The sequence below is a fragment of the Solea senegalensis genome, linkage group LG7, assembly GCF_019176455.1.
Source record: "Solea senegalensis isolate Sse05_10M linkage group LG7, IFAPA_SoseM_1, whole genome shotgun sequence".
NCBI classification, from domain to species: domain Eukaryota; kingdom Metazoa; phylum Chordata; class Actinopteri; order Pleuronectiformes; family Soleidae; genus Solea; species Solea senegalensis.
Genome location: NC_058027.1, coordinates 4444619 through 4457723, shown reverse-complemented (window position 1 = coordinate 4457723; position 13105 = coordinate 4444619). Strand labels below are relative to the sequence as shown.

The window sequence follows — 13105 nt, the reverse complement described above, 5'->3', positions numbered from 1 at the left end:
CAGCTTTAAGGTTCGGGTTGGGCATTAACTGGTTTGGGTTAAGAATATAGGTTTTTATAATAAATGAAAGTGCAGAGTCCTGACAACAATAGCTGCTCACACAGTTGTGTGTGTGTGTGTGTGTGTGTGTGTGTGTGCACTCAGTCTATGAAAAACACACACTTCCCTATCTGTTTTCTGTGTCTGAGTGCATCCGTGAAGGGGTGAAGAGGTTTATGTGTCTCTGTGTGTCTGCAAAAGTGTGTGCATGCGTGTGTGTGCGAGAGCGAGAGAGTGAGAGAGAGGGAGAGAGGGAGAGAGGGAGAAGCATGACCTACATTTGGCAAAGCTCATCGTATGAGCATGAAGCTGCCTAACATCACCCCAGAGCTCCTCAGCACAGAGCCACACGATTGGCTGCTCTTGGCTTCAGCCTGACAACAGCACTGGCATCGAGAGAGAGAGAGGGAGACAGAGAGAGAGAAAGCGAGAGGAGGGTATGGGGATGATGTACATACATTAAATCCAAAAAGAGGAGAAGATGCAAATAAGTGTAAGTGTGAGGAAAATGCTCCAATTAGAGACAGTGATGCTTATGAAGTTGCTGTGCGTGAGTGTGACAGAGTGTGTGTGTGTGTGTGTGTGTGTACGCTTGCATCCGTCAGCTCCTGAGGTGCAACGGCACCACTAAGTTGTGACACATGACCAAAGATATTAAGTCTTCACAAACACAAGGGGGGGAGGGATGGGGGAGAGACAGAGAGAAAGAGAGAGAGAGAGAGAGAGACCTTCAAATAAGGATTTTGACGCTACATCAAGTTACAGCACGGTGAACGTCACCTCTGTCAGAGCCTGAGCAGACACGAGGTCGGCATCACCTGCACTGGCACGATGGAATCTCTTTTTTGGGCTCCGTACCACAAAGTCATCTCTTCCTCTCGTCCGCCTCGTTGGTAAATCAAGTAACGATTCATTACTAGATTAATCATTAACTAAAAAGTTTTTTTTTATATATATATATATATATATATATATATATATATATATATATATATATATATATGATTTAAAGAAGATCTCTCAGTTTCTCTCAGTCAGGACAAAATAAAGACGTTTGAGAACATCATTGATTCAAGGTTTTGGAAACTCCAGACAACATTTTCTGACATTTTGTTTATGGTTGTTTTTTTGATTATGGAAATAATCCTAAATTGCAGTCCTACCATTAACAATGTTGAGCTATAGGTTATATAAGCCGGGTTTAAACGCAAGCTAAAGCACTTTTGTTTTTGTTCTTCGAAAAAAAAACAAAAACAAGTTAATGATATTTGCAGAAAATGCTACATACATATGTATATATATATGTATATATATGTATATATATATACATATATATATATGTGTGTATATATACACATATGCATATATAAGCTACTCTACCTTTGTACATTAGATGTCAGTTACCTCGACATACAGTGCTTTCAGGATTGTCCTTATATATTAACCCCAAATGCAGACACGAAAACAGTCAAAATTCAAAAAACAACTAAATCAAACGAGGCAGGGACAAAAAGGGCAGGTGATCCTGGAGAAAATGAAAAGCAAAATAAGTTACAAAAGTTAAGTGTGTTAGCGGTAGGAAGACAAAACCCATGGAAAGAGGGTTTCTCTGGCCAGCCTGCAGGGACAAAGACAAGCAGACACACCCACTTTTAGAAATGGAGATATCTTTAGCTATCCAAGTAGTGTTAGCTTAAGTTATTTATTTTATTTTGTAGTTGAAGATTTGCTCATTTAATGCACATCTGTTCAAAGTTGTAAAAAACCAAAGTCATCAACACAACTATAATTGATGCAGTTTATACTACTACGAGGTGGGAGGGGGCCCCCAAAATCTAATTCTGCTTAGGGCCCCATAAAGGCTTAGGCCGGCCCTGCTTGTGGGAACCAACCAAATTTTTTTTTTTGCCACCAAATGGATTTGAGTTCTCTTAATGTAAGTGTATGTAACATGTCCTTAAATGTGCATAGAACTAGAGCACGCACACACACACACACACACACTCCCGTGCCTCTGTCTCCCACTGTCTGCCTCTCCTCTCCTCTCTTTGCCGGAGATCCCCGGGCACACGGCATTGTGGGAATCACTCCGACACGGCTCCCCGCTCTCTTCTCTTCGCGGCTTTAATCTTTAAGTTGTTTCCATAGAAACGGCCAACGTTCGCTCGGTTTGATAACTGTAAGGAGCGGCTTCTGAAGCCATACATACACATGGAGGATGAAGAATGTCCTCGCCCAAACGTAAACCCCCCTCCCCACAAAACTCACAACTGACGGTGAGGAACATCTTAGTCACTGCAGAGTCTCTGCTGCTGATGCTGCTGCTGATGCTGATGCTGATGATGATGCTGCTGTTGATGCTGATGCTGATGATGATGCTGCTGTTGATGCTGATGCTGATGCTGGTCCATTGATTAGAAATAACGTCAGGTATTGATGATGACAATGATGAATGACTTCATTCCTGAAATTAGAATGATTTACTTATATATTCATGTATATGTATATATATATAATATATACATACATATATGTGTATATATATATATATATACATATATGTGTGTGTGTTTGATTACTCTCCCCCTGTAAACACACACACTCACCCATTCACACTATGACCACTAATAGGAGTCTTCCTCAACACATTCACAGCAGGAGATTCCCCCGTCTCCCTCCTCCTCCCCTCCTCCCCTCCCTTGGCATATGTGCCGGTTTCCATAGAGACACGCAGTTAAAAATAACATGGGCGACGGCTCGTCCTGTGCCATTCCGCCAACATGGCTGAACACACGCACAAACACGGCTCCCAGTGAACACGCGTGTGTTTGACAACAAAGTCACAGGACGACAGTTGAAGTAAAAGGAACCATCACATCACGTACACAACAATTTAATCCCAAACCCATAGACCTTTTCCACACGTGTGTGTGTGTTTCTGCACAGTTATGCCAATTTGTCAGATAAAGGAAAATAATGAAGTTTGAATAAAACACAACAGAAGCGTTTTTCCCGCTCACTGGTTACTGACTCTTTAGGAACACACTGCAGTATTGATGAGGACTGGAGATATAGAAGCCGGGGAAAATATAGGTTGAGGGAGTAAGAGGAACAACAAGAGATGATAAAACATTGACGTGCTGACACAGAAACACACTGAGGAACTTTGACTTCCATTCATGTTTTTTTTTTTTTAATCCTTCCCAAACTAATTTCTCTCCTTTTCTCTATTGTTCGCGTTATGATGAAGTAACTTTAAAAAAAGACCACTCTTTATCTCTGTACAATTAAATATAAGCAGGTTAGTGTTAAGACTGACTAGATAAAGAAATATTTCTTCTGTTCTAATTAAAAAAAAAAAAAAAAGAAATCCTCCATCCATAATTTCAAGGTTTGGGAAACACTGATCTAAACATTTTTAATTGATAATTGAACATTTTCTATTTTCAATGATCAATTATAAAAATATTGTTGTTATTTGCTACCCTCGCACCTTTTTACTTCCTTGTAAAGTAATAAATGTTGTAAATCCTGTGGTGTCATACAAGTGTAGAATTGAAGAAAACACAGTCAGTGGCCAAGCGGAAGGGAATTGGGATTGTAACCAAAAGGGTTGCCGGTTCAAATTCTGATCCCCAGGTGCTGCCCACTGCTCTTCTAAACAAAAAAAAAAAGGAACATTGTATATAAATATAGATTAAGATTAAAGATTATAGCCAAAGGCTAATTTCCATCCTTAGTGCCTGACAGGTTGATGGTCCCTGTAAATTAAGTTAAATTAATCTGAGTATGACAGAGGTAAACTAGTTCTTCTAATTCCAATGTGTGCGAGTTTGTGTCTCAGTGGAGGACGTCTGTCCAGCGACGTCCGTCCCCCAGGTATCAACAAAGAGACGATGTTGTTTTCACAGTGACCTTGTTTCACTAAGTCATGAACGACTGGATTCTGCTAATCTTCCACTCGTATAGAAACTATATAATAAACATATGGTAGTGTTTGCAAATCCTTTCTGCCGCTCCCTGAAGTGGCTTTGAGGCGACACACACACACACACACACGTTTGTGAGGTCCATAAAATATAGAAAAATATTGATCAATGTTAGTTAAAACTTAATAAATGATGATGTTCTCAAACCAAAGTGATTCACTTAATGATTTCTTTGTTATCTGGAGCAAAGAAACGGAAATATTCACATTTAAGAAGCTGAAACGATCAGAAATGTAATGTTTTAATAATGAAAAAAAAAACTTGATTATCAAAATAGTTGATGAACGATTCGTTGAGTAAAAGATTAATAATTAGAGATTATTCTGTTCTAATTCTAATCTTAAAATGTCCTCACTGAGTTTTGTTTTTTTTTGGTCCTCACAAAACTACACATACAAGAACACACACACATACAGGTTTGTACAGCTATTCTTCGTAGGACACTGCAATAAACAAAGCATTATCCCTAACCTTAACCATAACCAGTTATTGCCTAACCTTAACCTGACCACAATTTAAATCTCAAGCGGTCCCTTAGAAAAGAGCTTCTGCCTCACTAGAACCAGGTTTTGGTCTCCATGAGGACCTCTCTCTCTCACACACACACACAGTGTCTGGCTTTGTGTAACGCTCAGGCTGTGCCACTAAGGGGCAGCACATGAGCTCAGTCTGTGGAGTCTGTGTGTGTGTGTGTGTGTGTGTGCAGTGCCAGGAAATAATCCCTTGAACATTTAACCTGCTGCTGTTTTATGTTGCTGATATTTTCTCACTGTGACGCGGTGGGTTGCTATAAATAAAAGCCGCGGCTCTACACTGTGACTCACCTCGGCGACATGGACCCAGACCTTTATGCTGCAGAGACGTGTCCTCACTTGCTTTAACGTGAGCGGTGTGCGGGTCAGAGGAGCAGAACTGAGGGCTTTTGAGGTGGAGGCGGTGGAACAATAGCGCAGGTGTGCAGCCTGGAAAAATAGACATGGGTGATGAAAAGAAGGGGAATAGGGGCGGTGTGATTTATCGCAGGGTTTTCTTTAAACACTAACAAGCATGGGTCAATTGTGAAGATATACTTTTTTCTAAGCAATTTAATATCAGACTAAAACATTATAACTTTTTCTTACAAAACTTTGTTTTTCTTCCAATCTAAACTGTCCAGTCTTTTAGTAAACGTGTTGGTTTCAAAGAAGGAACTGCAGTGCTGTCACTAAATACACCAGACTCCCCTGTTAAATATTGAGATTTTAGACATTTACCCTGGTAATTGTTGGCGATTAACCAACGTTTTTAGGATTGTTAAGTCTTTTTAACTGATCTACAGTTCGGCATTGTTCGGCTTGATTCTTGTGTCAAAGTGTGTTAGCATTTGAAAAAGAGTTTTTTTGCAGTTGGAAAAAAAGAGTTCATGATTTTTGCTTTTTGTGTGAAAGCAATGAAACATCATTCACTGATTACTGTACACAGACCTCTGGTTGTTGAATGTGTGAAGAGTTTTGACAACGTGACTTCGCTAATGTTTTTAGCATTGATCAAATATTTTGCCGCTCTGTAAATTAGCTACTATTTTTATCCTCTGTTTTGAATAGGCCAGATTATTTATAATGTCACAGGCTATTTTATGTATTATAGTCTTTTGTCTACTTTTAGTTTTGTTATTTATTTTTATGCATTATGTTATGTTCTTGTCCTAATTGTTGTGTGTTTACTTGCCCAGCGACGTAATTTAGCTATTAGGTAACTCTGAAACAAGTGTGAAATTGTGCGTTGTCCCTGTTAAATAAACAATACACTAAATAAAAACTGTAATTACAGTTCAATCTTATTTTAAATAGATTTGTAATCCACTCTATATCTGTCAAATGTTTACAATATGCCCCAAAAATCTTCAAATCAGTCCATATCGATTATAACTACAATAAATATCAGATCATTTAAGATTGATCTTTGCTCCTGAGTGAAATTTGAAAACAGAAAACAGTGGAGGTAGAGCGAGTAATTATTATTTAATTAACTGGCCAATCATTGTTGCTCTAAGAAAATGAATAAACGCTATAAAGTCACTGAAACTGTATTAATTCATCCCAAATATTAAAATTGTGTTTTTATATTTATGTATTTAATATTTACTTCATATTTCTACTATTAAGTGCAGATGTAGAGACGATACAGTAAGTGTCAGTAATCAATACTATCAGACCTGAGTGAGGGAGCATAGGTGTGTATGCAGCAGCAGCAGCAGTGCGGGAGCAAAAAGTGTTCATTTTATATTTCTTGGGCTATAACCTACGTCCCGAGACAACTCCATCACAAGTAAATGTAAAAGTCTAAATGAGCACCATCTCCATTGGTAAGCGAGCGACTTGAAAGATGGTAGTAATTAAGTGATAAGGTCGTTAGGGCCTTTTCCACGAGGTGCGGGGTTACGGAGGCGCTCGTATATGGAAAAGTCTGTGATCCTGCCCTGATGTATCATAGATCACTCAATAGCACAACTGACAAACGACCCCGGGGACGAGGAGCTATTAAAGGCCTCCCTGCAGTGCTGTTGAGGAAATCTGTTGCAACAGACTCCTAAATGAGGCAAGCCACATGAAACATCCGCACATTTAATATTCACAACCTCCGCTGTTCGTGTTGACCACTGCAGTGAAGCATGTGCAGACACGAGGTGTGTGTGTGTGTGTGTGTGTGTGTGTGTGTGTGTGTGTGTGTGTGTTGCGCCCAGTTGATGGCGGGTGGCTGAGAGCGACTCGAGCAAACGCTGCCAGCTCCCCCCAGCTACACTGCAAAGTCAGTCAACTGCCAGAGCTCCAGATTACAGCAGATTACCAGGCAGGGTGCTCATCTCATTTTGTGTGCGTGTGTGCTTGTATGTATATCTTTGTGAGGTCCAAATAAAGGCACAAACCTATCTTTGTGAGGACATTTTGACCACAACTTTAAAGTGCTTTTTCAGGGTTAAGACTGAGTTTTACAAGTTTGTGTGTGTGTGTTTTCTAAGTGTTTTTCATGTTGTATGGTTAGGTTAAGGTTAGGGTTAGGGCAGTGACGTGCTTTGAGGTTCATGACTGGGAAGGAACTCGTCGGATGTACATATATATGAACCTAAAATAGAAGCTTATATTTCAATTTTGACCTTAATTAAAACATTAAGTTGTTTTTAATTACACTTATATGATAGCAAGAAAAACAAAAGAATATTTATTCCCCTGACCGCACGTCACTGGGTTAGGGTTAGGCCAGTATTAGTTATGGTTAAGGTTAGAGTAAGTCTCCTGGAAATGAATGTAAGTCAATATAACGTCCTCTGAAGTCCCTATAATGTAAATTATTACATTTTGACTCAGTAGACAGTGACTAATATTGAGATGCTTTAAGGGTCCAGTGTGTAACGTTTATCAGGGTTTATTGGCATAAATGGAATATACTGTCCACAAATGTGTTTGTAAAAGTGTGTAATTACTGTAAAATAATAAAAGAATCTCTTGTTTTCATAGCCTGGAGGTCTTTGCACATCAGTGGTGACACAAAATAAAGAGTGCAGATTAAATTTCTCTTCTCTTTTAAAAAGAATTTGAGTGTGTAATTTACTACCATGGTTACATACAGATTAAAGACATGTAATTCCTGTAAGATTCATTGGATCGGCCTAAAACTCGCAATTCTGGTCATGGCAAAGACCTCAAAAGTGACCTCAGGTGCACTTGAAGGAAAAAGATGATGATGATGATGACAAAAAACAATAACCACGCAGATTATAACCAGTAACTAGTCGGTGTCCGGGCCATAAAAAGAAAAGAAACACCCGAGGACAGGGAGTTGTGCTTGTTTGGTTCAGGAGCTTAAAAACGTCTTAAATCTTAAATGTCATCCTTAAATTCTCATCCTTGCATTACAGTACAGTAGTACAAATTGTGATGCTTCATCTTGTTTTGAATCTACAGTGATATAAAAATAAACCAATCCAATAGAAACACAAACACACACAATGGCAGGTCTTTGCTTTGTGATGATGGGAGGACTGAGCACGTGGTACACATTCCCAGCATGTGGTGGATTAATATGTTAATACTTGATGGTGAAGAATCAGCCTGCCTTCACATAATACTGCATCATAAAGAGATTACAGTCAGCGACAGGCCACGCTCAGGCAGGACCCTACCATGTGCATGACGGGGGTGATGTGACGGAGGAGAAACAGAGCAGTGTGTGTGAGCTTTGGTGAGGAAAACGTAGCTCCTGGTGAATCCTAAGTGAGTCGTGGACAAAAAAGGAAGTGTTTGTTTCCAGGGAGCGCGTTGGGTCAACTGAAGGGAGGGAGAGCAGGTGGAAGTGGAGGAGGGAGGAGGAGGGGGGGAGAGTCTGCGCCTGCTGCAGATGATGCTCGCGTATGTGTCGGAATTTGCAGCGGATCGTTTGTACACAGGACTGCGGTAAAGACGGTGCTGTGGAGCGACGGAGACGTAGACGTCAGGGACCGTGCAGTAAATGTGAAAAAGACTTTTAGAAAGAGGAAGTGAGAGGAGAACAGACCCTGACCATGGCTTTGGTTTGTCTTGGTTTTGGATGTGTCCCTGTGCGGTCCAGAGGTAAAATATTTAACCACTATAACTATATGATTGTGTGCCTTTAATTCAATGTTGTTTACATCGTGTTATCATTATTTATATTGGTATTTATTGACAGAAATGTGACTGTTGAGTGTCTTTGGGCTGAAAAATGAGATGGAGCATTACCACATGATTTATCATCAAAATAGTAACGACTGTGGTGGTCTCAAACCTGCGGCCCGTGGCCCACATGCAGCCCTCCAATTGATTTTATGTGGCCAATCTGGCCCACAGGATGAATTTGTTTAAATTTCACACTACGATTACAATCTAAACCTAATGTCAAGTGCAATATTTTTCACTTCCAGATACCTGTGACTAAATGTTTGTGCCTTTATAGACCAGTGTGATGTGTAAATAGTAAATTTAGGCATGATAGTGTTAAAATTGCACTTTTATTTCTCAAGAAATGTCATGTTTTGTTAAAATATCCTTCATTAAATGTAAAACAAAGGAGAAAAAACTCTATTTTCACTGGTCCGGCCCACTTGAGATGAAATTGTGCTGTATGTGGCCCCTGAACAAAAATGAGATTGACACCCCTGTTCTAGACCAAAACAAGCACTTTTAAATTCTGTAACTTATCATGAATATCATTAATGCGATATCATGATGGAATATAGTTATATAATAAATATCATTCTCAGCTCACCTTTATTAAACAGTGTTTTATTTTTCCTGAAAAACCTTACAACATATTAATATCTAACTATTACTGTCTAACCAATGACGCAAAAAATGCTAGGGCTGATTTTTTTGTGCCAGTCCAGCCCTGTTTTAAAATACTAATAATAAGCGTTAGTGCTGTCAGTTAAACGCGTTATTAACGGCGTAAATTGTTTTTATCGCAAGATTAACGTTCTTTTTGGCCTAGCACACCTTGTGGGGGTTCTTTCACATGCTGTTGCAACAACTAGTAACATTAGAAAAGCTACAACACCACGCCGGATCTAGCTAGACTGGAGACAAAACAACAGGCATGTTGCACACTTGTTTGGGCTAGCGAGCCGGCTAAAGAGTAGCAGGCTAACGTTACGTTTTGAGTGGATGGCGAGCGCTGTGTCTCCAAGCAGGCTCTCCGTATCCAACAGAGTCTGGATTGTTTCTCAACGCACTCCCCACATCCAAGTGATGATGTATGCAGTGTTACCAACCAAGCTGGCAGACCCCCTAACCATAGGAAGGAGACCACCGAAGACCGCTAGATCCTTTAGCTCGGATTAGCTCGGCTAAAAACATTTTCACAAAGCAAGCCGATCCACTTTTCTGTGTTGATAAGAGCATTAAAATGAGAAAAGATAATGCAATGATATTTAGAATAGATAAAAATGTGCGATTAATTGGGATTAATCGCGAGTTAACTATGACATATTTTAAACGTGTGACAGCACTAATGAGTGTCCAATGAGACCAGGTTTTTCAGTTTCAGACAATCCTGTACATCGGGGATGTTAAACTCATTTTAGTTCAGGGGTCACATACAACGCAATTTGATCTCAAGTGGGCCAGCCCAGTAAAATAATAGCATAATAACCTATAAACAACAAGCTCTCCAAATGTTTCCCTTTGTTGTACATTTAATGAGGCATCTATTATGAACAGCCTGAAATTTCTTGAGAAAAATAATTGCAATTTCAACACAATGTTGTGCAAAAGTTTTCCAGTTTAGCCGCAGGTATCTCAAACTGAAATTAAACTTTAATCATAATGTTGAATTTTTAACAAATTAATCCAGCGGGCCATATTGGACCCTTGGGAGGGCCGGTTCTGGCCCGTGGGCCATATGTTTGACACCCCTGCTGTATAAATGACTTTTTTCCCTAATCCACTACGGACCTTTGGAACTGGAATCATATCTTCATTTCCCTGTTGATGAGATGATGGAGAACCTGCTGTAAGTTCACAGAGCGGAACAGGTTCTCCTGTGCAGAACCGGGCATCTCTCTATAGCGTTTCTTACATAACAGCTGTATACTGGTGACAAGATTCTGCAGCTACTGCCGTACGAGTTGTGCTGCCTGACCCAGATACCATACCATAATACATTCCCCACTAATGACTTACATTCATCCACATAGAGATAAAAAAAAAAAAAGAGTATTCCCGCGGTGACATGAAGCATACTGTACGTGTTGGATGACTGAGCCTGTCTATGATTTTTTTCCCGTTGCATTACAAAAGAGTGTGAGCTGTTGTTTGGCTTCCTGTTGATGCCTCTCATACCAAACTGTCATTTTAGATCTTCATGGTGTTCACTGTGGATCGTGTTATATAGTTCTAAGAAGTTATTCTCCGCCTACTTTGGAAGTGTTGTCGTATTACGGCGTGATCTCCTGCTATAAAACCATGTTCTTCCCTTTTGCTGATGTTAATAAGTTGTGTCACTTTTTATCCATCACAACAAACGTCAGCTACGTAGATGTATAGTTTATGTTGATCTGCAGTTGTTTTGGTGAAACTGCTGCTGTTAATATTCTTTAAAATGTAAATGTACATTCTCCTCAACTTTAACTATAGCTTTGCTATATCGCTGTTGAACAGAGGTCCCAACTTGCACCCCCTAATCAATTTCATGTAGCTTAATATCAACTTAATATACAGTTTTTTCTGTCCTAACCCTCTTGGATTCATGTTGCATCATAAATAAGTTTTTTATAGATATATTGCATATCAAAAGAAAGACTTTTATTTTGAAATTCTGTGAAATATCACCACAAATGTCATTATCTTTATATCATGACGGAATATTGTGATATAATTGTATGCTCATATCACCCACCCCTACAAAACAGTTGGTTTATTCCCAGAGATCTGTCACGTTTGTGATCCCATAACAAAGATTCTCCAACATTGAAAACGTCATCTTTCAGCTTTAAGAGAAAAAACATAGGAAAAAAAGCTGGAAAAAGGAATAAAAAAAACAACATTGTAGTAAAAAGTTCCTCTAACTTTGTCTATAAAAGTTCTCTCAGAGTTTTTCTTTTTTTTTGGTTGTATTTTATTATCATGTTCTTTAATCACCCTCTCATCTGAAGACAACAACCAAACTAAAATAAGAAAACAACTGTTTTTGCAACAGAGAGCCTTGTATTATTTATGTATGGTGAATAATCCAGGCCCTCTGTGCTTCTTTAACCTTGTAGTTTAAAAAAAGAAAAAATAAAGGCAGCTGAACATTGTTGATGTGAGCTCGCTGATTTAATTGCAGGCAAATACGAGCCTTGGTTTGCAATGAAAGGTTGCCTGGCTACTGATGTACAATGTTGCTTTCAAGGACACGGTTGCATTTTGAATTTTAAGTTAAAAGAGGAGAAACGCGGCATCCGTCACAAAGGCTGAGGAGGCAGCGGGATAACCTCTCTTTGATAACCAGCAACATTAAAGTTTGCGATTCTCAGTTATTCATCATTCATTCACGGTGGAGTTCTGTGTTTTCTCATACAAGGTAATTGTGCCAATTATAATTAGAAACAAACATGGAGGAGCAGTGGTCTGCTGCTGTGTGCGGCACAGTTAGAACGGGTGAAGTGGCTTTAACTGCCACCTGCTGGCAGCTCGTGGCATGTGTCTCATGTTTATGTATGAATTCATTTATTTATTGGTTGAGACGTTGAATACATTTGAAATTGCTGTAATTGATGTGTCAGAATTAGCCGAGCTTTTCGCCCTGTAGTCTTACAAATTGAAATTACAAAGCTACAAACACACAAAAATATGCAATACAATGGACAGAAATCAGTATTGATAGAAAAACATGATTCAGGACACCCCATATTACACAAAAAGCTACTAAAACATACAATTGAGAAACAGAATTTTTATATTCTTCTTTATGTTAATGTTTCAACTTTGAATTTTGAATTTTTTTATGTGTTTTTGTGTCTAATGTAAATCCTGACCTGGCTCTAATTGAACAGGGACTAGTAGTTGTCTTAATGTGACCATAACTTGTTGTATTTCCCTTCATAAACTATTGAATTACCCGTGTTTAAGGGATGTCCTTAATTAATTAATTAGCTCTGCTCGCTGCGGGTTTAAATAAACTGCAACACTCAGACATTCAGGGACAGATAGTGCTCCAATAACATTTTTCGGGTTCAAACCGAGGTCAACTCAGACTCACTTACTTATTTCTAGCCCCAGGTTTGTTAGTTGGTCTTATACGGATGTTTATTTTAAGGTTTAACTTTTCTGTCATTGGCAGTTTCAATAATCACGCTGCATTCAAAGTCACTACAAACCCCCGTTCTTTCCCTTCCTGATGCTCGGTTTAACTTCAGCAGATCGTCGTAATCATGTCTACATGACTAAATGCATAGATTTGCTGCCATGTGATTGGCTGATGAGATATCTGCATTACATTTGCAAATGTATGTTCTGATCAGTCTTTCATACACTGCAAAAAATGAAAACCTGTACTCGTGTGATTGACTTGACTTCAGTATATTTATCTAATCACAACATTTTGTT

The 13105-nt window shown here is 39.1% G+C and overlaps 1 protein-coding gene across 2 annotated transcripts in view; it reads left to right on the top strand.

Moving 5' to 3' along the window:
* The window catches only part of nhsb (Nance-Horan syndrome b (congenital cataracts and dental anomalies)), a 67332-nt gene that overhangs the window by 40696 nt on the left and 13531 nt on the right, over nucleotides 1-13105 (top strand). The gene's annotated exons all lie outside the window — the stretch shown is intronic.